This window comes from Galeopterus variegatus, unplaced genomic scaffold (genome assembly GCF_000696425.1).
Source record: "Galeopterus variegatus unplaced genomic scaffold, G_variegatus-3.0.2 Scaffold139, whole genome shotgun sequence".
Classification (NCBI taxonomy): domain Eukaryota; kingdom Metazoa; phylum Chordata; class Mammalia; order Dermoptera; family Cynocephalidae; genus Galeopterus; species Galeopterus variegatus.
This window is the reverse complement of record NW_007726250.1, coordinates 813,254-838,108: the sequence shown is the minus strand read 5'-3', so window position 1 is coordinate 838,108 and position 24,855 is coordinate 813,254. Positions and strand designations below refer to the sequence as shown.

Below are 24,855 nucleotides of genomic sequence, written 5' to 3'. Positions count from 1 at the left end.
CTTCTCAGTCTAGCCCCCCCACACACTGGATCAGATGACCTCTAATGTTCTTTCCAAATACAAAATATATTTTTCTTGTCCTGATGCTCCTTTCCAAGTTATCCATTTCATGTAGGTCTAATGGCTTCTAGGGATCTTCCAGGGGAGGGTAAAGAAGATACTAGACAGCCACACCAAAGAATAAACTTGAGGAAGCAAGAACCATGTGTCTCTGGTCTGCCATTATATTCACAGATCTTATCACATAGGACAGACACAATAAAAACTTGAATGAATAAATAAGCAATTTAATTACATGAGGGGGTGGGGAAGCAAGAGAGTAATGCCAGCTGGGAAGATGGAGTGGGGAACACTATGTATGGGAAAGATAAAAAGAGTACAAAAACTAAGGACAAAGAAGTTTTAAGTTTTTCTGTGCCTTTTTATGTAAATTTCCTGCATCATTCTTAAAAATACTGCAATAAAAAATTAAATTGCCCTTTCTACTACTTTTGGATTCTGTACTGATGTTTCTTTGCATGAGATTCATGTTGAGCTTGGACACAAGGTGGCCTGCAATTTATATGGGTTATAATGATTTTTTTAACATTAGTCAATTGGCAATGATATCTTCGAGACACCAGTCTTATGCAAGATGACTTTTGTATACATGTCCACTACCTGCTACAAACCTGAGCTACTAAAGGTCATTCCTGAGGTTTATGGACGCCTCGCTCAGCCAGTGAGCGGGAGCCGGTCTGTATGTGGGATCCGAACCCTCGGACGGGAGCGCCACCGCGCTTCCCAAGCGGCGCACTATCCAGTGCGCCACTGGGCCGGCCCTATAATGATTTTTTTAACATTGTAAGAGATCATAACATTAGTCAATTGGCAATGATATCTTCGAGACACCAGTCTTATGCAAGATGACTTTTGTATACATGTCCACTACCTGCTACAAACCTGAGCTACTAAAGGTCATTCCTGAGGTTTATGGATCTACAATCAGCTTGTTGCCTGGTCTTGTTGGCTTGTCCAGTTTTCCTTTTTATGTTTTATTCACACTATTCCTAAGGAAGGAGGCTGGGCGCACTGACTTGAGAAAGGGCTGATGAAAAGATTCATTGTGTCTGGTTTTGACTGGCTGGTGGCATATGCAGCATCTTGTGATGCAAAAGACCCTGATAGCTCTTGCAGCATGGGTTGTCCAAAGCAGCAGGAGTGGAATCTTGGACAGACTCCCTATAGAAGTTAGAATTTCTGCACATACCTGAGCACTGACTTCTCCAGAGGCTCTTTGGGTCACTGGTTGGGCAACGTCTCCACTCATGGGCATCAAATTTTTTTCCTCTTGCCCCTGTGAGCCATATCTTGCTCCATTATTTCACTAAGTAATCACAGACTTCAACACAAAAATACGCAGCCCCTTTGACTGTAGATAGTCACTCCAACACAACATGTCACCTGAGTTAATCCTTATGAAAGTCCCAAGAGTTAGCCATTATTGACCTAATTTTATAGATCCCAACATCACACAGATAGTGAGTAGGGAAACATAAACTTAGATCAGCTTTGTGTCCCCCTGAAATTTGTATGTTGAAGCCCTAACCCCCAGTGTGACTATATTTGAAGATGGGGCCATTACAGAGGTAATTAAGGTTAAATGAGATCCAAAGGTCAGATGGGGTCATAAGGGTGGTAAACCAATACAACTGGCGTCCTTACAAGAAGAGGAAAAGACAACAGAGATCTCACTCTCTCTCTCTGCACGTGCAGAGAAGAAAGACCATGCAAGGGGGTGGCCTTCTACAAGCCAGGAAGAGAGCCCTCACCAGAAACTGAGTTGACTGGAACCTTCATCTTGGACTTCTAGCCTCCAGAACTGTAAGAAAATAAATGCCTGTTGTTGCAGGCACCCGGGCTGTGGCATTTTGTTATGGCAATCCGAGCAAGCCAACACAAACTCCAAAGCCCTTCTCAGTCTACCCCACTGCCTTCCCCTCGCTCTGAACCACTGCTCGTCCTGCTCCCTGTGCACGTTAGTCCCTTTCCTGACTTAAATGCACCAGCATCCTTCACATCTCTGAAGACACAACCTCCCCATCAAAACATTCCTGACCCTCCTTACACTGAGCCTGGTGTGTACGGATGTCGGTAATAATGACGGCAACAGCTGACGTTTACTGAACATTGACTATATTCAGGCAGTCTGCTACACATTCTGTACTCATGTGTCATTTAACCCTCATGTCCACTCTTAGGTAGACACTATTCTATCCTCATTTTACACGTGAAGAAACTGAGATTAAGCATCTTGCCCGAGCAATGGTTAGAGCATGGTGCTGATAACACCAAGGTCACAGGTTCGAATCCCCATACAGCCAGCCACCAAAACAAACAAACAAAAAGCTTCTTTTCCAAATAAACGGCACAGCCCAGATTTGAACATTGGCAATCTGAATCCAGAGACTGCGACCTTGCCCATTCTCAGAGCATGTTAACACTTCATTGCCTGACCTGTTTGTTGCTCTGTCTCCACTACCAGACTGTGAGCTCCATGGGGCAGGGAACTTGTCTGATTTGTCTCTGCATCTCTGTGCCTCCAATGCCTAACACAATGCTTGGTGCATCTTGGGCCTCACAAAGGTTTGGGGAATGTGTGAATGAATGAAGACCTCAACTTGTCACTGGTAGCCACCTGTCACAATGATCAGAAAATATGCAGCCCCTTCAACTGCGGATATTAACAAAGAATCTCAGTGTGGGATAATGAAAGTTACAGCATGTGCTGTCTGTCCACACAGCCTCCTGGTCTCCATGCATGCACGTCTGAGTGAACAGATAACTCATGCTGAGATTTACTTAAAAGGCATTTAACTCAGCTCATACATCTGCCGGCCAAGGCTATTACTTGCAGAAATCTATTCCATGCATTACCATTTTGATTTCCATCACTGAGAGACGGTGGTGGGTTGGTAGCCTCTTTTTTTTTTCCCCCTCCTCTCACCAGTTGAGTTACTGTCTGCTTTTGTGAAATAAATTGCTATAAATTGAGTTACCAGCACTCTAAACTGGGGAAATATATTCTCGATGCTATATGGGCAGCTGACAACACTATGGAAATACACAAAGTGTGTGTGGAAGTTTATGCCAGTGGTGATGAGTTGTGACGGATATTGAAAGAATGGGGGACAGGTGTGGAGACAGTGGTGGCCTCAGGCAGAGAGACACTCTCCATATGCCTTTCCTCCTGCAACTGGCCTCAGCCTTTCAGAAGGAAGTTTTAGAGGTGGAATGCTAGGATCAGGATAAACAGGAGGGACCAATAGCTAGAAAAACCACTTTGGGCAATAAAATAAACAGCCTCCAGAGCCCAGTAAGGATGGTATTAGGGACATCAGCCTTTCAGAAGGAAGTTTTAGAGGTGGAATGCTAGGATCAGGATAAACAGGAGGGACCGACAGCTAGAAAAACCACTTTGGACAATAAAATAAACAGCCTCCAGAGCCCAGTAAGGATGGTATTAGGGACGCCATTGGTGCTCTGCCCATATTCCTTTAATGGCTCTTATGAGTCCTGGGTGCCCATCCCCCAGCTTCTAGGTGCTTTGCTTCTAAGGGCTGCACCTGCAAAGTCTCTTCGGAAGCCTGCCCTTGAGGAACTGGAGCTGCTTTGCAGCTTCACAGCCCCCTGGTGACAGCCCTTAGCCAATGACTACCATGTTTGGGAATATGAAAGCCAGCAATCTTGCTGAGAGGTCTAATGTACACTCCAGAGCTTCCCACAATAACAGACTGATGCTAGGGTTTCACCTAAAGTCACAGCCTTGCTTGGCTTCTCCTCTTACCCTGTACTCCCTTCCCAATTTGCTTACAGCTTTCTCCTAGGAGCACCTTCTTAATAAACCATTTGTGCATACATTTTCATCTCAGGGTCTGCCCTGAACAAGGACACGGGGGTGCAGTCAGGAGACCTCTACCAACTAAGAGGGGCTATGTGAGTGAACTGTGGGAAATCCAGGAGATGATGGGGCAGCAGCCCCCCAGGAAACAGGATGGGAATTGAGGTCAGCAAGGGAATCTCCAGAAAAATCCATCAAGTGCCTGGCAGAGAAAGAGTCCGTCCCAATCTCATGCCAAGCCAGAGATCATGAAGCCATGTAGTGACATCAATGGGCACGTAAGAACTTTCCTGACCCCTTTTCCTAATGTCCTCCACACCCCCTACCCAATATTCCACAACCTCTAGAAGAGTCAGAAATAGAAGATCTTAGTTAAAAGGAAAAAGGGCTATCCCCCTTTCCAAAGCCAGCATCCCTGTCTGCAGCAGCCCCAGCTAGATGGGGAGGAAGGAGTCTGACCTGGGAAGAAGCTGCAGTGCCGACTAGTCCATTGGACTGCATGTTCTAATTTCTGAACCAAGGTTCTGTTTTACACCTTACAGTGACCACAGGGTTTTCTCTTGCCTCAGATGACCAGCCGAGTCATGGGAACCCCCAGTTTTCACCAGGGAGCAGAGAGTGGACAACTCTCCTCACCCCAGCATTAGAGGGACAGTGAAAGACAATCATAAAATGGATTTTATGATTAGACCTCACATTCCTGAATGTTCAACATACACATTATTCTCCTAATAAATATTTGCCATTGGTATTATTGTTACCATCTGCATTTTCATTGATTTGCTAGATACAATGTTTTCTTATTGCACCTCCACAGACATGTTGTCAACAGAATGCTCTGGTGAGAATGGAGGCAAAGATCAGTCAGGAGGCTGCTATGGGAGGAGGTGATGTCGCCAACCCAGGAATTGGCTACTTAAAGACATGTACCTCTCCCTTCCTCCCTCTGCTGTAGAGGCTGGAAAGTTACTCACACACCCAGCATCGAGGGAGAGCCATGTGACACGGCTCTGGCCAATGAGATGCAGGTGGAAGACCCTGGAGAGGGGTTCCTGTTCCAAATAAAAAGACAAAGGCTCTCAGTGAGAAGGAGATATGGCCTGGAATGTGGAAGCGATGCTTGGAGAAGCAGCAGCTATCTTGTGACCATGAGAGCCAACACCGACACTGAGGACAGTGGAATAGAAAAAGTAGAAGGAGCCACGTGGCTTATGACTTTCTCGGGCTCCTGTTCAAATTCTAAACTGCTTGTCCCAGACTTCTTTTTACACATCATAAATGGACCCTTTAGCTTTTTAAGCCACTGTAACAGAGTTTTCCGTTACTCAGTCCTAGCCAATGTGAATGGTGAGGGCCTGACCTAGAGAAGTTGTAGAGGGAGGGGAGGATGCGGTGATACTTACGAGGTGGGATTGGCAAGACTTGAGGCCTAACTGGGCATGAGGGGAAGAAGGAATCAGGGAAGAAAGAGTGAGCGTCTTTCCCAACATAAGGAAGACAGGAGTAGAAATGGATTTTAATAGGGTAAGATCAGAGGTCGATAATCATCACTTTAATAAGTTGCTGTGGACTGAATTGTGCCCCTGCAATTTATATATTGAAGCCCTAACCTCCAATGTGAGGGCATTTGGAGATGGGGCCTTTGGGAGACAGCTAGGTTTAGATGAGGTCATAAGGGTGGGGCCTTCGTGATGGGATTAGTGTCCTCATAAGAAGAGGAAGAGACACCAGAGCTCTATCTGTGCCGTGTGGGGACACAGCCAGCAGGTGGCTGTCTGCAAGCCAAGACAGGGGCCCTTGGCAGACCCCGCCATGCTGGCACCCTGATCTTGGACTTCCAGCCTCCAGAACTGTGAGGAATAAATTTCCATTGTTTAAACTCCCCAGTGGAATTTTGTTATGGCAGCCTGAGCTGACTAATACACAAGTGCTTTATATTGTGCTATTAAATGAGGTCCCCTCATTTCTCCTATTGTCCCCAAACTGAGCATAAACCCCCCACACTGGGCACGGTGTGCACTAAATACTCTCACATTCTAAAGAGAGCTGTGGCACAGCCATGCAGGATGAGCTAGGAAAGGACAGCTGCACCTCTGGTCCCCAGTCATCACTCCCCGCCCCCCCCCCATCTCCTCTATACTATATCGGCAGAAGACCTAGAGGAATTCCAGAGGATTCATTAGAGAAGGGAGTCTTTGAACTAGGGGAGAGGCTGTAACTTTTCCTTTCCTGCTGCACAGCCCCCACCCCACCTAAGCCAACTTTAAGAAAATCACTTACAAAGATTAGGACTATGTCATAGTTTGGGTTCCCCCAGACAGAGACCTCGAGACAAGGATTCAAGGACAAATGGCTACTAGAGAAATGATCCCAGGAAAGTCCAGGAGGGGAATGAGAAAGAGAGATGGAGAAGGGAAGACAGTAAAAAGCGTATGGTTATGGAGCAAGTGACCGCTGTGGGTGACAGGGTTAGTCCTGCTGGGAACACCGGGAGCCAGTAAAGAACACGAGTCTCCAAGTCACCTACTGCAGGGGCCGGGGCACCGAGGTATTTATATACCCACACTCACCAGTCATCATCAAGGGCTGCTGCTGGGGTGTTCATTCTCTGGTGCATCCAGCCTGCTGTTCCTGCTGAGGGGTCCTGGACACCACAGAAAGCCCTTGGGCAACGAGATGCAGGGGCTGCCCCAGAAGGCAGCCAGTGAGGACTTCAGTAGAGCCAAGGAATGGGGGCAGGACCCCCCGCATCTGCTAAAGGCTGCGTGAAAGAAAAGGACACTGGCTCTGCATTTATGCAGCAGACTTTCCAATCTGCCCTGTAAGTCTAACAGAACAGAATTGGAGAGACACCCGGGGCAGGCTTGGTGGGGCCACAGTGGGCAGTCCCACAGTAGCCTGGCAAGGATGTGTGGGTTCCCCACAGGTGGAGGGACACCACAGAAGGGACCAGACTTGAGCAGTTTCCAGGTCCCCACCCTGAGGGCTGACCATTGCCCAGGGTAACCTGAGCATCAAAAAGCTGTGGTCTTCTGCAGCACTGATTGGGGCTAAGGGAAAGTCAGGGCTCCCACTGGAGCCAAGCTCCCATGTCAGAGAGCAGGACAGTGGGAGATCTCCATGGGCACCTCTGAGAAACCCACACAGGGGCCCCTTGAGAGTGCCAGCGTTTTGTCTTTTTCTCCGGACCTTCCCTATCCCCTCCCGGTGCAGGTCTCTGTGATTGTGGTCAAGGCTGAGCTGGAGAGAGGGAGGGAGAAGAGCATTAAATGGAATAGGGATCTGAAGTTCTTAGCTGCATATGACCAGAGGCTCTGGGATCTGCCTGCAATATTGTTAGAGAAATTGTAGAGCATACTGTGCCCCCACCTGGTTCAGACTGTTCAGTACATCCGTGATGACAAGTAGCTATTGGGTACCAGACACGGAGCCCGGTGTTTCTCACAGGTGAGCTCATTTAATCCTCTCGACAACCTTAGGGGAGGGTGTTACTGACCTCTTGTACAGCTGAGACACGTGAGGCCCAGGCAAGCTACACACTTTGCTCAGGATCCTACAGGCAATACACAGCGTGTCCAAATTCAAATCCAGGCAAGTTCAACTTTGGACACCTTGTTCATCGGCTGATAAACAAATTATGGTAAATCTATACAATAGGATACAGATACTCCTCAACTTACAACGGGGTCACATCCCAATAAACCCAACTTAAGTTGAAAATATTGTAAGTCAAAAATGTGTTTGACACACCTAACCTGCCAAACATCATAGCTTAGCCTAGCCTCGCCTAAATGTGCTCAGAACACCTACATTTGTCTACAGTTGGGCAAAATCATCTGGCACTACAGCACGCTATAGAGTATTGGGTGTTTATCCTCGTGATCCCATGGCTGGCTGGGAGCCGCTGCTCACTGCCACTGCCTGGCATCACGACAGAATGGGTACCGCATATGGCAAGCCCAGGAAGAGATCAAAATTCAAATTTCAAAGTACAGCTTCTCCTGATTGTGTATCATTGTTGCACCAAGTTGAAAAATCCTAAGTTGAACCATCCTGAACTGGGAACTTGGTAATAAGAAGAAATGAATGACAGATGCATGACAGAACGTGGGTGAGTTGCAAAAACATCATGTAAAGCAAAAGGAGGCCAGCAAAGAGTCTATGTTCTGTAGGATTCCGTTTCTATAAAATTCTTGAAAAGGCAAATGCAGTGCCAGAAAGCAGGTTAATAGTTGTGAGGGGCCAGAGATAGGGGAGACAAGGGGGCATGAGGAAACTTTTTGGGGTGATGGAAATGTTATGTACCAGGATGGTGGTGGTGGTTACACAACTGTTTGCATTTGTCAAAACTTAGAATTTCCTACATAAAATGGTCAATTTTACATAAGTTATACTTCCTTGAAGCTGATTTAAAAACGTTGGATGCCTTGAGTTGGAGGTACCAGGGGAACGTGATGGTAGAGATGGGTGTGGAACATGCACACTTTAAAGTTGGGAGACCGAGACCCAAAGCAGAGGCACTGAGGGTTGTGGACCTCCTTCACTTCATTCACTCAACAAACATTTACAGACAGTTTACTGTGCTCTACATAGTGGAGAGTTGAAGCCAAACAAGGCACAGTCCCGGCTGTCCAGGTCAGGGTTAGGGGACAGCCTGAGCCCATGGAAATCTGCACTCTGTGCTGCTCAGGATCCAGGTGTCCCGGGGTCCCTGCCATGAGTCACTAACGTATGCATGTAAGTAGGGGTGAATACAGATGTGGGGAGCCTGAAGCTTATTCGGGAAGCCCTCTTATGGAAAACTAATTCAAAATTATAAACACAAAATGCGGTACAAAAGTAGAAAGGGTCTGTGCAGGTGAGAGACCCTGAAGCTTAGTCTTTATTTTATAGCTGTTCCTCCTCTAACCACACCTAAATTCAAAAGCAAAAAGTACTCTGAACTGGACCAGCAGTACCCTCTAGTGGACACGTGGAGGAAGGACTCTGACTCACCACCAGACATCGTAAGGCCAGGCAGGTAAATTTTACCATCAGCTTGCTAGAAACTTTCTCATTAGCCTATAGCCCTGCCCCTCCCAACCCCAAAGCTGAATAATCACTATTAGAGGCTCAGAGCTCAGCGTCCAGATGTACAGTTACTCATAGCCCAGGCAAGTAACTTTACACTTCCGAGCTTCAGTTTCCTTTCCTATAAATAAGTTGTATCTTTATAGGTGTAAATAAGTACCTACTTCAGAGGATGGCTGTAAGTTGTAAATAAGATGACTCACATGTAAGTGCTTATACAAAGGCACTTGGATATGTAAGTTATTTTTTAAGGGAAATTTATTGACAATTGATATCTTTTTCTGCTTCTGAATCAACTCTTCTGAAGAAATCACACTTTCTGTGCACTCGCAAAGGACCACCCAAGGCCCAGTTACACTGTGCAGGGGCGGAGAGGGGGGGTCTATCTCATGCTCCACCCTACAAACCCCCAGAGAGTAAGGTGGGAGTTTATTCATCTCCACATTCCCCTCAGCATCTCCCTGGCTCATGGCCCATCACAGGATTTAGAAAAAGTCACTGCATGAATGAATGACTGCGTGAATGAATGATTACGTGAATGAATGACTGCAGGGGAGCCCAACACAGATGTAAGGTGGATGGAGCTACATGAGCATTTTCTTTCTTTTTTTTCTCCTAACTTTATATTTTGACATACTTTCAGATTTAGAGAAAAGTTGCAAGAATAATGCAAACAATTCTCAGGCACCCTTCACCCAAATTCCCCAAATGTACACATGGCCACATGAGCTGCATCCCTCCCTCCGTCCTCCCCTCTCCATGTATGTGCGTGTATAGGCATCCTCTTCTGACCCATCTTGAAGTAGTTGCAGACATGATCCTCCATTGCCCAAAATCTTCAGTGCGTGTTTCCTAAAATCAAAGGCATTCTCTTACATAACCACAGCTCAACTATGAAAATCAGGAAATTAACATAAATACAATATTACTGTCTGCTCTATTTTTTTTTTAATAAATGCTTTATTTTAAAGTTCAACACTATACAATGTAATCGTTTTTCTCCTTAACTCCCCCTTCCCACATCTGGTAACCTCAGTTCTGTTTTCTCCTTTGAAAATTCAATGTATTATTGTGATTGTTGTTTCTTTTTTTCTTTCATTCATTTGTTTATTTTTCAGATCCCACTTACAAGTGAAGACGTGGTATTTTCCTTTCTGTGCCTGCCTTATTTCACTTAACATGATTTTCTCTAAGTTCATCCATGTTGCTGCAAATGGCAGAATTTCATATTTTTTATGGCTGAGTAGTATTCTGTTGTGTATATATGCCACATTTTCATTACGCAGCCATTCGACAATGGACATTTAGGTTGGTTCCAACTCTTGGCTATTGCAAATAGTTGCGATAAATATGGGGGTGCAGGTATCACTTCAACGTGATGATTTCCATTCCTTTGGGTATATACCGAAGGGTGGAACTGACAGATCATAAGGCAGTTCTATCTGTAGTTGTTTGAGGAACATCCATACCGTTTTCCATAATGTCTGCACCAATTTAGTCCCACCAACAGTGTAGCAGAGTTCCCCTTTTTTCCGCATCCTCACCAGCATTTGTTATTCTCTGTCTTTTTGATAATAGCTAGCCTAACTGAAGTGAGATCATATCTCATTGTGGTTTCGATTTGCATTTCCCTGATGCTGAGTGATGTTGAGCACTGTTCATGTACCTGTTGACCATTTGTATATCTTCCTTTAGGAAAAGCCTATCCAGCCCCTTTGCCCATTTTTTAATCAGGTAATTTGTTTTTTTACTAAGTTGTTTGAGTTCCTTGTGTATTCTGGATATTAATCCTTTGTCAGATACACAGTTTGCAAGTATTTTCTTCCACTCTGTATGTTGTCTCTTTGCTCTATTTCTTTTCCTTTGCAGAAGCTTTTTAGTTTGATATAATACCATTTGTTTATTTTTCCTTTTGTTGCCTGTGCTTTTGGGTCATATTAATCAAGTCTTTGCCCATTCTTACTTCCTGAAGTGTTTCCCTATGTTTTCTTTAGGAATATTATAGTTTCATGTCTTTTATTTGAGTCTTTAATCCATTTTGAGTTAATTTTGATATATGGTGAGAGGTACAGATTTAGTTGGGATCGCAACCCTTGGTGTGGTGTTGCCCGCACCGCGCTCAGCCAGTGAGCACACCGGCCAGTCCTATATAGGATCCAAACCCGCGGCGGGAGCGTCGCTGCACTCCCAGTGCCACACTCTCCGAGTGCACCATGGGGCCGGCCCTGCTCTGTTGTTTCTTTTGCTGTGCAGAAGCTTTTTAGTTTGATGTCATCCCATTTATTTTTCCTTTCGTTGCCTGTGCTTTTGGCATTATGTTCATAAAGTATTTGCCCAATTTTACTTCCTGAAGTGTTTCCCCTATGTTTTCCTTTAGGAATTTTATAGTTTCAGGTTTTATATTTAAGGCTTTAATCCATTTTGAGATTTTGGTATATGGTGAGAGGTATTCTTCTACATATGGATGTCCAGTTTTACCAGCACCGTTTATTGAAGAGGCAGTCTTTTCCCCAATGTATGTTCTTCGTGCCTTTGATGAAGATCAGCTGGTTGTAAGTTTGTAGGTTGATTTCTGGGTTCTCTATTCTATTCCACTGGTCTGAGCATCTGTTTTTATGCCAGTACCATGCTGTTTTGGTTACAATAGCTTGTAGTATATTTAGAAGTCAGGTAGCATTATGCCTCAGCTTTATTTATTTATTTTTTATTTCTTTTGCTCAGGATTGCTTTGGCTATTCAGGGTCTTTTGTTGTTCCATATGATTGTTAGAATTGTTTTTCCTATTTCTGTGAAGAATGTCATTGGTATATTGATGGGGATTGCACTGAATCTGTAGATCGCTTTTGGGTAATATGGACATTTTCACAATGTTAATTCTTCCAATACAAAAGCATGGTATGCCTCTCCATCTTTTTGTGTCCTCTTTAATTTCTTTCAATGGTAATTTGTAGTTCTCGTTGTACAGATGTTTCATCTCCATGGTTAAATTTATTCCTAGGTAATTTATTTGAGGGTGACTATTGTAAATGGGCTAGCTTTCTTGATTTCTTTTTCTGCTGGTTCATTACTGGAATATAAAAATGCTACTAATTTTTGCATGTTGATTTTGTATCCTGTAGCTTTACTGAAATCATTTATCAACTCTAAGAGTTAAATCTAAGAGTTGATAAACTCTTTTGATAGACTCTTTTTGTAGTCTTTAGGCTTTTCTATAGAGAGAATCATGTCATGTGCAAACAGGGATAATTTGACTCCATCTTTTCCAATCTGGATGCCCTCTTGCCTAACTGCTCTGGCTAGTACTTCCAATACTATAGGAATACAGTAGTGGTGATATATAGAGCATATATACAGGAGTGGTATATAGAGGTGATATATACAGGAGTGGTGACAGTAGACATCCTTGTCTGGTTCCTGTTCTTGAGGGACAAGCTGAAAGGATGATATTCGGCATAATATTGGTGGTGGGCTTGTCATACATGGCTTTTATTGTGTTGAGATACTTACCTTCTATACCTAATTTGCTGAGAATTTTTATCATGAAGGGATGTTGAATTTTGTCAAATGCTTTTTCTGCACCTATGGAGATAATCGTTTAGTTTTTGTCCTTGATTTTGCTGATGCAATTTTTTGTATCTCATTTATTGACTTCCATCTGTTAAAGCATCCTTGCATCCCTGAGATGAATTCCACTTGATCGGGGTGTACAATTTGTTTGATGTGTTGCTGTATTCCATTTGCTAAAATTTTATTGAGGATTTTTGCATCTATGTTCATCAAAGATATTGGCCTATGGTTTTCTTTTTTGTTGTATCTTTGTCTGATTTGTGTATCAAAGTGATGCTGGCCTCACAGAATGAATTTGGGAGAATTTTTTGGAATAGTATGAAGAGAATTGGTATTAATTCCTCTTTAAAGTTTTGGTAGAATTCAGCAGTAAAGCCATCCGGTCCTGGGCTTTTCTTTATTGGGATACTGCTGATTACTGCCTCAGTTTCATTGCTTGTTATCGGTCTGTTCAGTTTTTCTATTTCTTCTTGGTTCAAGCTTTGTATTTGTCCAGAGATTTTTCCATTTCCTCCTGGTTTTCAAATTTATAGGCATATAGTTGTTTACAATAGTATCTAATGATTCTTTTTATTTCTGTGGTATCAGTTGTAATGTCTCCTTTTTCATTTCTAATTTTTGCTATTTGGGTCTTCTCTCTTCTTTTTTTAGTTAGCCTAGCTAATGGTTTGTCTATTTTGTTTATCTTCTCAAAAAACCAACATTTTGTGTTATTTGGGGGGTTTCTATTTCATTTAGTTCTTCTCTGATCTTGTTTCTTTCCATCTACTAATCTTGGGATTGGATTGTTCTTGTTTTTCTAGTTCTTTGAGGTTTAGTGTTAGATTGTGTATTTGAAATCTTTCTGTTCTTTTGATGTGAGCATTTATTACAACAAACTTCCCTCTTAGTACTGCTTTTGCAGCATCCCACAGGTTTTGGTATGATGTGTCTTTATTTGCCTTAGTTTCATAAAATTTTTGATTTCCTGTTTAATTTCATCTTGGACCCATATGTCATTAAGGGGCATGTTGTTTAATTTCCATATTTTTGTATAGTTTCACTTGTTATTGATTTCTAGCTTCAATCTGTTGTAGCCTGAGAAGATACTTGAAATGATTTCAATTTTTTAAAATTTGTTGAGGCTTCATTTGTGACCTAACATGTGGTCTATCCTGGAGAATGTTCCATGTGCTAATCAGAATAATGTATATTTTGTAGTTGTTGCATGAAATGTTCTGTAGACATCTGCCAAGTCCAATTGGTCTAAAATGTGGTTTAAATCTTGTGTTTCTAGTTTGATTTGTTGCCTAGATGATCTGTCCAATGTTGAGAAAGGGGATGTTCAAGTCCCCAACTGTTATCATATGTAGGTCTATCTCCTTCCTTTAGTCTAGTTGTGTTTGCTTTATACATCTGGGTGCTCTGGTGTTGGGTGCATATATATTTATGACTGTTGTGTCTTCTTGTTGGATAGATCCCTTTATCATTACATAATAGCCTTGTCTCTTTTTATAGTTTTTGGTTTAAAGTCTATTTTATCCAATATAAAAATAGCTACTCCTGCTTGTTTTTAATTTCCATTTGCATGGTATATCTTTTCCCATCTATTCACTCTTAGTCTGTGTGTGTCTTTACAGGAAAGGTGAGTCTCTTGTAGACAGCATACAGTTGGGTCTTGCTTTTTAATCCAATCAGCCAGTTTGTGTCCTTTGAGTGGGGAATTTAATCCACATACATGTAGAGTTGTTACTGAAAGGTGTTGCCTTGCTCATGGCATTTTATCAATTTTCTTTTGGATGTTTTAAATATCTTTCATCTCTTTCCCTTTTATTGTTTGTTTTCAGTGTTTGCTGGGTTTTGGAGGTGTTAAGATACAGTTTTTTTTCTCTTTCTCATTTGCATTTTTGTTCTACCAGTGGGTTTTGTTCTTTCTTTTGTATTCATGGCAGTGATTATTGTTTCTCAGATCCCAGATGCAGGACTCCCTTGAGGATTTCTTGCAGGGTTGGTCATGTGGTGGTGGATTCTCAGTAGTTTTTGTTTGCTTGGGAAATACACTATTTCTTCTTTCTGAAAGACAGTCTTGCTGGGTATAGAATTCTTGACTGGCTGTTTTTTTCCTGTAGTATTTTGAATATATCAAACATATTTGAATATATCAATATAAGGCACTCCCTTATAGGTAACTTGATGCTTTTCTCTTGCTGTTTTTAGGATTCTCTCTTTGTCTTTGAGTTTTGCCAGTTTGACTATAATGTGCCTCAAAGAAGAACTTTTTGGATTGAATTTGTTTGAGGATCTTTGAGCCTCCTGAATCTGAAGGTCTGTGTCTCTCTCTATACCTGAGAAGTTTTCCACTATTATTTCACTGAATATGTTCTCAATGCCTTTTCCTTTCTCCTCCCTTTCAGGAATACCCATGTTTTGAATGTTTGTTTGCTTAAGGTTGTCTACTATCTCTCTTAGATTTTCTTCACTTTTTAAAATTCTTTTTTCTTTTTCTTTTTGTCTGCCTGAGTTATTTCAAAGAGACTGTCTTCAAAGGGTTTCTTGCTATATGTGGTCTAGTACTTGAGAGTTATTGTATTCCATTGCTGGACTCATATTTTCTTCTTTTTCCATATTTCTAATATCTATACATTCATGTCTGGTCATCTGGTAGAACAGTTGCTTCTTCTATTATTCTCCTTCCCTGGACTCCACTGGTGACCAGCCTAGTGTCAATCCACTCAAATGGTCAGTGGTCTGCCTGAACAGTGACAGTTGCAGCTGCAGCTGCTGCTGTGGTAGCAGGCCACTCTTACAGTGGCAATGGTTGTAGAGGTGGCTTTGGTGGGCTGCCTGACTGGGTAGTGGTGGCTCCAGTGGCAGGGGACTGCTTGCACAACAATGGTGGCTGCCTGGTAGCCCCAGTGGTGGTAATGACTGCAGCATCGGTGGATGCAGCAGCCACCCACTTAGCTGCGGTAGCCACCCACTTAGCTGCGGTGTCCACAGTGTTGGCCTGCACAGCTGCAATGTCAGCTGCAGCAGCAGGGTTACCTTGCACTGGCAGCAGCAGTGTTGGCAGCCATAACTGCCTCCCTGGCATCCCTGTATCCTTGGCAGCAGCGGGGTTACCTCCTGGCAGTGGCAGCAGTTGCCAGGGGCTGCAAGCGCTTGCCTCACATCTGCAGTGTCCACAGTGGCAGTGGAATTACCTCATGGGGACAGCAGCAATACCAGCAGCTGCAACTGCCTCCCTCATGGCTGCAGTGTCTGCAATGGCAATGGGGTTACCTAGTGGGAGTGGCAGCAGGGCTGGTGGCTGCAACTACCTCTCTCATATCTGCGGTGTCCTTGGCAACAGTGGCATTAGCTCTCAGTGGTGGCAACGGCAGCAGTGGTTGTACCCACCTCCCTTGCATCTGCGGAGTCCACAGCTGCAGTGATGGGCAACTCACAGGACTGCTGTTCTGCAAGGAGCTGTTCTGCTTTGGGCTACAGCTCTGGGACCAGACAATGGCTCTGGCAATGGCAGTGCTGGTGGCAGTGGGCCCCTTTCGATCTTCTTCTGTGGGAGAAACGCACCCTGGTCAACTCTAGTCTGCCATCTTCCCGGAAGTCCCTACTAAATGCTCTATGAACCTTATTTAGATTTCACCAATTCTCCCAATGTTATCTATACAAAAGAAAATCCAGGATCATGCACTGCATGCAATTGTGAGATCTGTTCAATCTTCATTGATCTGCAATAATTCCTCAGTTTTGTGTGTGTGTGTGCACCCATGCTCATGCATGCACACTTCATGACATGGACATTTTTTTAAGCATGCAGGCCAGTTATATTTTAGGACATCCTTAATTGTGGGTTTGCCTGATGTTTCCTAATAATTAGATTCAGGTTATGCACTCTGGGCAAGAATACCATGGGAGTGATGTTGTTTTCTTCTCAGTGCATGATATTGGGAAGCACATGATGTCAATGTATCTCATTACTAGTGATGTTAACTTTGATCACTTGGATAAAGTGACATCTTCCAGGTTGCTCCATTGTTACATTACCATTTTCACATTACAATTTTTCCCTTTGTAATTAATAAGTATATTGTGGAAAGCTCATTTGAGACTGTGTAACTATCCTGTTACTCCTTAAACTTCCACACACTAGTGGTAACATCCTTGGGCCACTCCCACCTGAATCTGTTACTATAATCATGATTGCCAAACAGTGATTGTCTAATTCCATCATTTTTTCTCTATTTATCAGTTGGCTCTGCTCTGTAAGGAAGGGCTTTCCCTTCTAGCCCATTGTTTACTTTCTTTCATCAGTGGACTCAAAGACTCCTACTTTATTCAGTAGTTACAGTTTGTTACTAACCATCATTTGTTTTCAAGCTCAAATTGTCCCAGATGCGGCCAGTAAGAAAGACTGGGAGAAGAGTAGGTTTGAGGTGGGTGGAAACTAAGTAGTTTCTTTAATATCACAGGAAGTTCGTTCTAAGCAAGCACCTATAATTTAGAGACCTATGGAAAAGTACTGAGGTGTCAACCCTCCCTCATCATACCGTTTGCTTTTATTTATTTACCTGTAGCCACAGTTTACATATGAGAAGTGCCTCTAGGGAGAAGAGGAAAGGAAACTCTGATCCCTTCCCTCTAAAATTTAAAGCCATTAAAATATGCCTCAGCTAGAGCCTGATTACTGGAAAGGACAGACCCTGGGAGGAGGTTTGCTCTGGGATGGGAAACTGGGAATTAAGGGACATGATGATGGGGGCCTGGACTAGTTACCTGGACTCAGCTCTCAGAATTCCATCCTCAGAGAACAGTGATGGTCCAGTCACTTGGCACTATGGTTGTGCCTTGGGGACAAGACATGGTTATCTATCCCCCTCAAGGAGCTCAACACTGAAAAGCTCTTGGGACAGTGGGGACCAGGCATTTTTGCCATATGACTTTCCTAACTAAGACTAAAATAGAGAGGTGAGGGAAGGTGATGCTGGGGTCACAGAGAATGGCAGCTCTGTTGGAGCCATATCACTGCACATTTTCTGAAGACCACGAGGTCATCAGGGAGGGGTGCCAGGGTTAAGGAGAGGCAGAATGAAAACTGAATCATGGGTATGCACAAGAACTTCTGGGCACCTGGGAAATTTTGGGAAACCCTAGGGAAAGCTGGACCCCCTTTGAATAAATTAAGTGAGGGCTCAGAGCTGTTGCCATTTGAATAGGTTTATATATGAAACTGTGCTTGGATCCATGAAATGGTGAACTTTGGAGTTACATTTCCTGAATCCCTAGTCATTGAACCAGAATTATCAGCCTTCAAACAGAAAGAAAGGGGGAAATTAAACTTGTCTTCCAAAATCCGATTTCCTAGACACCAGCCAAGGGCCAAATTTGCTAGTGGGCTTTTCTAAGGATAGAAGATTTCAGTCTATAATGTTAAGTCTTTTCTGCACATGTTGTTTGTCTCTGGCTGCTTTTGAGATTTCTCTCTTTATCACTGGTTTTAAGCAATTAGATTATCCTGTTTCTTGCTGTAATTTTCTCTGTTTGTGGGTTTGGAAAATTTTGTACCATTATTTCTGTTAGTACTTTTTTTGAATCCACTCTCTCTTCTCTTTCAGGTACTCAAATTACACTTATATTAAACTTAAAGTTGTCCCACAGCTCACTGAAACTCTTCATCTCTGTATGTTTCATTTTTGATAGTTTCTATTGCTATGTCTAAATAAATCTTTTATTCTTCAGTGTCTAATTGGCTAGTAATCCCATCTAGTGAATTTTTCATCTCAGGCATTGTAGTTTTCATCTCTAGAAATTTGATTTGTGTCTCTTTTTTTGACATTTGGACACCTTTACTGAAGTACAAATAACATATATTAAACTGCATATACTCAAAGTGTGATATTTGATGGAGTTTTGACATATGTAAACACCAATATATCATGTCTCTTTACCCTAAAATACCTCAGTACTACTTTTCTGAAAAAAAGGGCATTCTCTTATATAATCACAATAAGTTATCAAACTCAGGATAAAAAGTTTAATAAAAAAGTCCATTTGTTGTTATAAGAGACATTATGGTGTAACTGACAAAATTGGCATATGAACTACAGATTAGGTAGTTGTGTGTTTGTTTGGTTTTAAGAAGCTGCCAAACTTTTCCAGAGTGCCTGTATCATTTACATTCCCACCAGCAATGCATGAATGATCAAGTTTCTCCACATCTTCACCAGCACTTAGTGTTGTGACTATTTTTTATTATTATTATTATTTTAGCCATTCTGAGAGATATGTAGTGATATCTTGTTACAACTTTAATTTGTATTTCCCTAATGGCTAATGACGTTGAACATCTTTTCCTGTGCTTATTTTCCATCTGTATACCCTCTTCCCTGATATGTCCCTTCATGTGTTTTGCCCATTTGCTATTTGGACTATTTGGGAGGAGGGAGTTGGCTTATTTTTTAACGTGGAAGTATTCATTTACTTATTTATTATCGTATGTATTTAAGGTGTATAGCTTTATGTTTTGATACACGTAGTGAGATGCTATTAACATATCCATTCAAATTAATGTATCCATCACCTCACCTACGTACCTTTTTTTGTGGTAAGAGTACCCAAAATCTACTCTCCTAGCAAACTTTCAGTATATGATACAATGTTATTAACTATAGTCCTGAGGCTGTATATTAGATCTATAGATTTATTCATCCTACATAACTACCAGCAACCTACATCTCCCCATTTTCTCTCCCTCTCCACACTGGTAACCACCATTCTACTCTCTTTCTATGTATTTGACTTTTTTTTAGATTCCACATATAAGAGAGATCATGTGGTATTTGTCTTTCCGGGCCTGGCTTATTTCTCTTTGCATAATGTTCTCCAGATTCATCATGTTGTTGCAAATGGCAATATTCCCTTTTTTTAAAAAGGCTAAGTAACACATATATATGTATGTATATATAGATGTATATGGACGTATATTTATATGTGGATGTATGCATGTGTATATATAGATATATGTGTATATGTATATTTATGTGTGCATATATATGTGTGTGTATATATGGATGTATATACATGGGTATATATATGGGTGTATATAAATGTATATATCCATTCATTTGCTAATGGACACATAAGTTGTTTCCGTATCTTGGCTATTGTGAATAATGCGATAATAAACATGGGAGCACAGATATCTCTACGAGGTGCTGATTTCATTTCCTTTGAAAATATATCTAGAAGAGAGATTGCTAGGTCATATGGTAGTTCTACTTTCATTTATTTTTATTTATTTATTTTTTTTTTTTTAAGATGATTGGTAAGGGGATCTTAACCCTTGACTTGGTGTTGTCGGCACCATGTTCACCCAGTGAGCTAACCGGCCATCCCTATATGGGAACCAAACCCATGGCCTTGGTGTTATCAGCACCGCACTCTCCCAAGTGAGCCATGGGCTGGCCCGGTAGTTCTACTTTTAATTTTTTGAGAAACCTCCATATTGTTTTCCATTATAGCTGTACCAATTTACATTCACCAACAGTGTAAAAGGGTTCCCTTTCCTCCACACCCTCACCAACACTTGTTGTTGCTTGTCTTTGTTATAATAGCCAGTCTAATAGGTGTGAGATGATAGCTCCTTGTGGTTTTAATTTGCATTTCCCCTGATGATTAGTGATGTTGTGAATCTTTTTCTATATCTGTTGGCCATTTTTATAACTTCTTTGGAGAAACATCTGTGCAGGTCCTTTGCCCATTTTTTAACTGGATTTGGGGGGGTTGTTGTGTGTGTGTGTGTATTTTGCTATTGAATTGTGTATTGAGTTATATATTTTGGATATTAACCTTTTATGCAATCTTAAGAAAAAGTTGAAGGCATCAGATTTCCTGATTTCAAATTATATTACAAACCTATAGTAATCAAAACAGTATGGTATGGACATAAAAACAAACACATAGAGCAATGGAAGAGAATAGAATGCACAGAAATAAACTCAAAAATATACAGTCAACTAATTTTTTTTTCATTTTCTTTGCATCTGGCCGGTACAAGGATCGAACCCTGGATCTTGGTGTTATCAGCACCACGCTCTAACCAACTGAGCTAACTGGCCAGCCCTACAGTCAACTAACTTTTGACAAAGCCACTGAGAAGACATAATAGGGAAAGGATAGTGTCTTCAATAAATGATACTGGGAAAACTGAACAGTCACAAACAAAAGAATGAAATTGGACCCTTGTACTACATCATACACACATAAAAATCAACTCAGAATAGATTAAAGACCTAAACGTAAGACAAGAACCTGTAAAACTTCTAAAATAAACATAGGGTGAAAGCTCCTTGATATTAGCCTTCGCAATGATTTTTTAGATATCACACAAAAAGCTCAGGCAACAAAAGCAAAAATGAACAATTGGGACTACATCATGCTAAAGAGCTTCTGCACGGCAAAGGAGACAATCAACAAAATGAAAAGGCAGCCTACAGATTGAGAGAAAATATTTGCAAACCATATATCGTTGAGTTTTAATAGTTCTTTATATATTCTAAACACTAGTCATTTTCCAGATATGTGTTTTGCTAATATTTTCTCCCACTGTGTACATTCCCTTTCCAGCCTCCTAACAGTGTCTTTCACAAAGGCATGATTATTCATTTTGATTAAGTCCAATTAATCACTTTTTTCCTTTTATGGATCATGGTTTTTGTGTCAAGTCTGAGAACTCTTTGCCTAGCCCTAGGTCCTAAAGATTTTCCCCTACATTTTTCCTAAAGTTTTGCAAAGTTGCATTTTACAATTAAGTCTGTGGTCCATTTTGAGTTCATTGTTGTACAAGTTGTGAGTCTTAGTTCAGGGTTTTGTTGCAGTTGTTTTTAGTATTTACCCAATTTTTGCCTGTTTACTCCTATTTTGGCCAATTACTCATGTACAATTTGCTAAAAAGGCTGTCTTTCCTTCACTGAGCTCTTTTTTCCCCTTTGTCAAAAATCAGTACGGCATATAGTATAAAATAATTTCTACACGCTATTATCTGTTCCAATGATCTATGTGTCTCTCCCTTTGCCAATACCACAGAGTCTTGATTATTATCTATAATAAGTCTTGAAATCAGGTAGACTAATTCCTTGCACCACATTCTTCTTTTTCAAAATTGTTTTACTATTCTAACTTATTGCCTTTCCATATAAATTTTAGAATAATATAGTCTATAACTACAAAAAAAGTTTGCTGAGATCTTGACAGGAATTGCATTTAAACCACATAAGCAATTACCTTGGCTAGAATTATTTGCCCACTCCTGTAGCCTAGGCAGTGACAGCACCTGCTACAGAAAATGAGAGATGGACTGGGCAGACCAATCCCTTTGTCAATACACCCTCTATAACTTTCCCAAACATTTCTCATTTCCCACTCCTCTGAGTCCCAAGAAAAATTTTGTCCCACTCTTCATTCAACAACATCCAATCAAAAGCATTCACTGAGTACCTACCATGCACCCAGAGGGACAGAGATGGCATAGATATAAACCCTGTCCTTGAAGATTAGGGGAACAAGGTATGAAAAAGGATTATCATGACACAATGCAGGAAGTGCAGAAATACAAGCACGTTACCAGGTGTGGGGGAACATGAGAAGATGACTTGGAAAAGGGGACATTCAAGTTAGATTTTTGTTTTGTTTTGTCTAATCTTTTCTTAACGACTTTGCTGAGGTATAATAGATATACAAAAAACCCCACACATATTCAATGTGCACAGTTTGGGAGCTTGTACATATGCAAACACCCTTGATACCATCATTACAATTAAGGTAATAGACATATCAAACACCTCCCAAAGTTTCTTTGTGTCCCTTTGTTTATGTTTTTGGTGTTTTTTTTGTTTGTTTTCAGTGGTAACAAAACATAAGATTTACCCTCTTAACAGATTTTGAAGTACACAACATCGCATTGCTAACTGTGGGCACTATGTTGTAGGCAGATCTCTAGAACTTATTCATCTTGCATAACTTAAACTTTATACCCATGGAACAACTTTCCATTTCCCCCACCCTCGAGCTGCTGCAACCACTATTGCATTTGTTTCTATGAGCTTGACTATTTTAGATACCTCGTGTAAGTGGAATCCTGCAGTATTTGTCCTGAAGAACAAAAAAGAAATACTTTCTTCAGGCTCTTAAACACCACAGAGGGAAAGCTAACGTCAGGCAACGTGTCCCAGAAATGCTATCTAATCAATACCTTTTGGTGAAATTCATTGCCTATGTTTTTGCTGAGCAGGCTGGGGGCTTCTAAAAAGAAGGCCATGATGCTAGTTTTATTTATTATTTGCATTTACATTTTGGGAATAAATTCAGCAACTTTGTCTCAGGAATTTTAACATCTCAGCATCTCACAGTTGTAAGGACAGTGATTAAACAGAAGTCAATCTTCAACGCAGTACACAAGGGGAGAGAGCACGATATGGCAAAAATTGCACCAAACCAAGAGTCAACCACCTGGCTTTAATCCTTTCTGATCACTAATTAGCATGTGGTCTGAGACAAATCACCTTGATTCTCTTGGCCTCCTGACTACATCGTCTTCAAGCACCCTTCCAATCAGAGAAGGGATAGCCCACTAGGGCAGAAGTTCTTAATCTTTGGAAAATCACACAAACACATTATTTTGCACAGAGTTTCATGGGCTTCACAACTCTAGAAGCCAATCTGTATCTCTTTTTTTTTTTTTTTTAGCAGTTAAATTGTTTTATTTTATTTTATTTTTTTAATTTTATTTTGTCAATATACAATGTGGTTGATTATTGTGGCCCATTACCGAAACCTCCCACCCTCCTCCCTCTCCCACTCCCACCCAACAATGTCCTTTCTGTATGCTTGTCGTGTCAACTTCAAGGAATTTTAATTGTTGTGTCTTCTACTTTGATGGCACTGCGGCTGGCTTTCTGCACACACCTGGAAATCCCCCACTTTTTCTGTGAACTCGCTCAGGTGTTCAAGCTGGCGTGTTCTGATACCCTCATCAATAACACCCTGTTGTATTTGGTAGCTGGCCTATTCGGTGGTGTTCCTCCTCTCTGTGGTATCATTTTCTCTTACACCCAAATAGTCTCCTCTGTTCTGAGAATCCCATCAGCTGGAGGAAAGTATAAAGTGTTTTCCACCTGTGGGTCTCACCTCTCAGTTGTGTCCCTCGGTTCCAATCTGTATCTCTAACCCCGCCGCTTTACACCCACTAAAACACCAGCTTCTGCTTGGACTCCGCTGGTGACGGGGAGCTCACCATTCACAAAGTAACCCATTATACTATTGAACGGTGCTGGAAAAATAAGTTCTTCGTATTAAACCAAATTCTGTAATTTCTACCCTTGGGTCCACGTTCTTCACAGCAAATCAGAAAAATCGGGCTCTCTCCTGTATATGACATCTCTTCATCTTTCTAAAGACTGTTTTTAACTTTTAAATGAAAGTAACTTATGAGGAAGAAATTAGACGATTCGCCATGCAATTTTACAGTGCACTGTTACAAAGATATGTCCTTCCACCTCACCCCAGATATGCTAACATGCAAATACAGATACTAAATTGCAAATAAGCACCACTGCCAATAATCCACACGAATCTAGGCTTTGCAAAGACGAGGAATACTCTATAAAAACATTTTGAAAGAAAGAGCATAGTCTTTTGGGAAAGGCACTGCATTAAGAATCAGAAGACTTCACTGCATTAAGAATCAGAAGACTGAAGACTTTTTGGGAAAGGCACTGCATTAAGAATCAGAAGACTTTTTGGGAAAGGCACTGCATTAAGAATCAGAAGACTTTTTGGGAAAGGCACTGCATTAAGAATCAGAAGACTTGTAGTATCCTGCCTCCCGTTCCAACCACCTGTGCATTGTAAGGAAAGTTACTTACCCTCTCTGAGCCTGTTTCTCTTCTGAAAAATGCTACAAAACCTCCCTCACAGGGATACAGTGAGTGATTAAATGATAAGTGTTCGTAAAGCTGCTAGCCCAAGCCCGGCACAGAGCAAATTGTCAATAAATACCTGCTCCAGAGCCCAGCCAGCTCAGAACTTCATTCGATGCGCTCGGCATTCCCTCTCGGTGGGGATTCCCCCTCCGGCGCCGGAGTCTGCGCTCTGGGCTCGACTGAGGCTCCCTGGCCGCTCGCGCTTTTCTCTCCTTCTCCAAGATGGCGGCGGTCGCCGGCGCTGGGGCGGAATCCGGGCGAGCCGAGTGAAGGTAGCGGCGAGCGGAGCCCCCACGAGGCCGGGCTAGGACCCCACTCCGAGGCGGCAGCGGCCCCGCCCTGCCTCCACCCGCCGCCCTGGACCCGCGACACGGCCCCGGG

At 42.0% G+C, this 24,855-nt stretch overlaps 1 protein-coding gene across 2 annotated transcripts in view; it reads left to right on the top strand.

The window, feature by feature from the left end:
• Nucleotides 1-24,671: 24,671 nt before the first annotated feature.
• HMGXB4 (HMG box domain containing 4) overlaps nt 24,672-24,855 on the top strand; it is a 30,977-nt gene continuing 30,793 nt past the window's right edge. Inside the window, exon 1 of one of the 2 annotated variants that reach the window (XM_008590176.1) lies at nt 24,672-24,746. The gene's annotated coding sequence lies outside the window, so the exon portion shown is untranslated. The remainder of the gene's footprint in view (nt 24,747-24,855) is intronic. The other variant, XM_008590182.1, reaches the window with a different exon arrangement.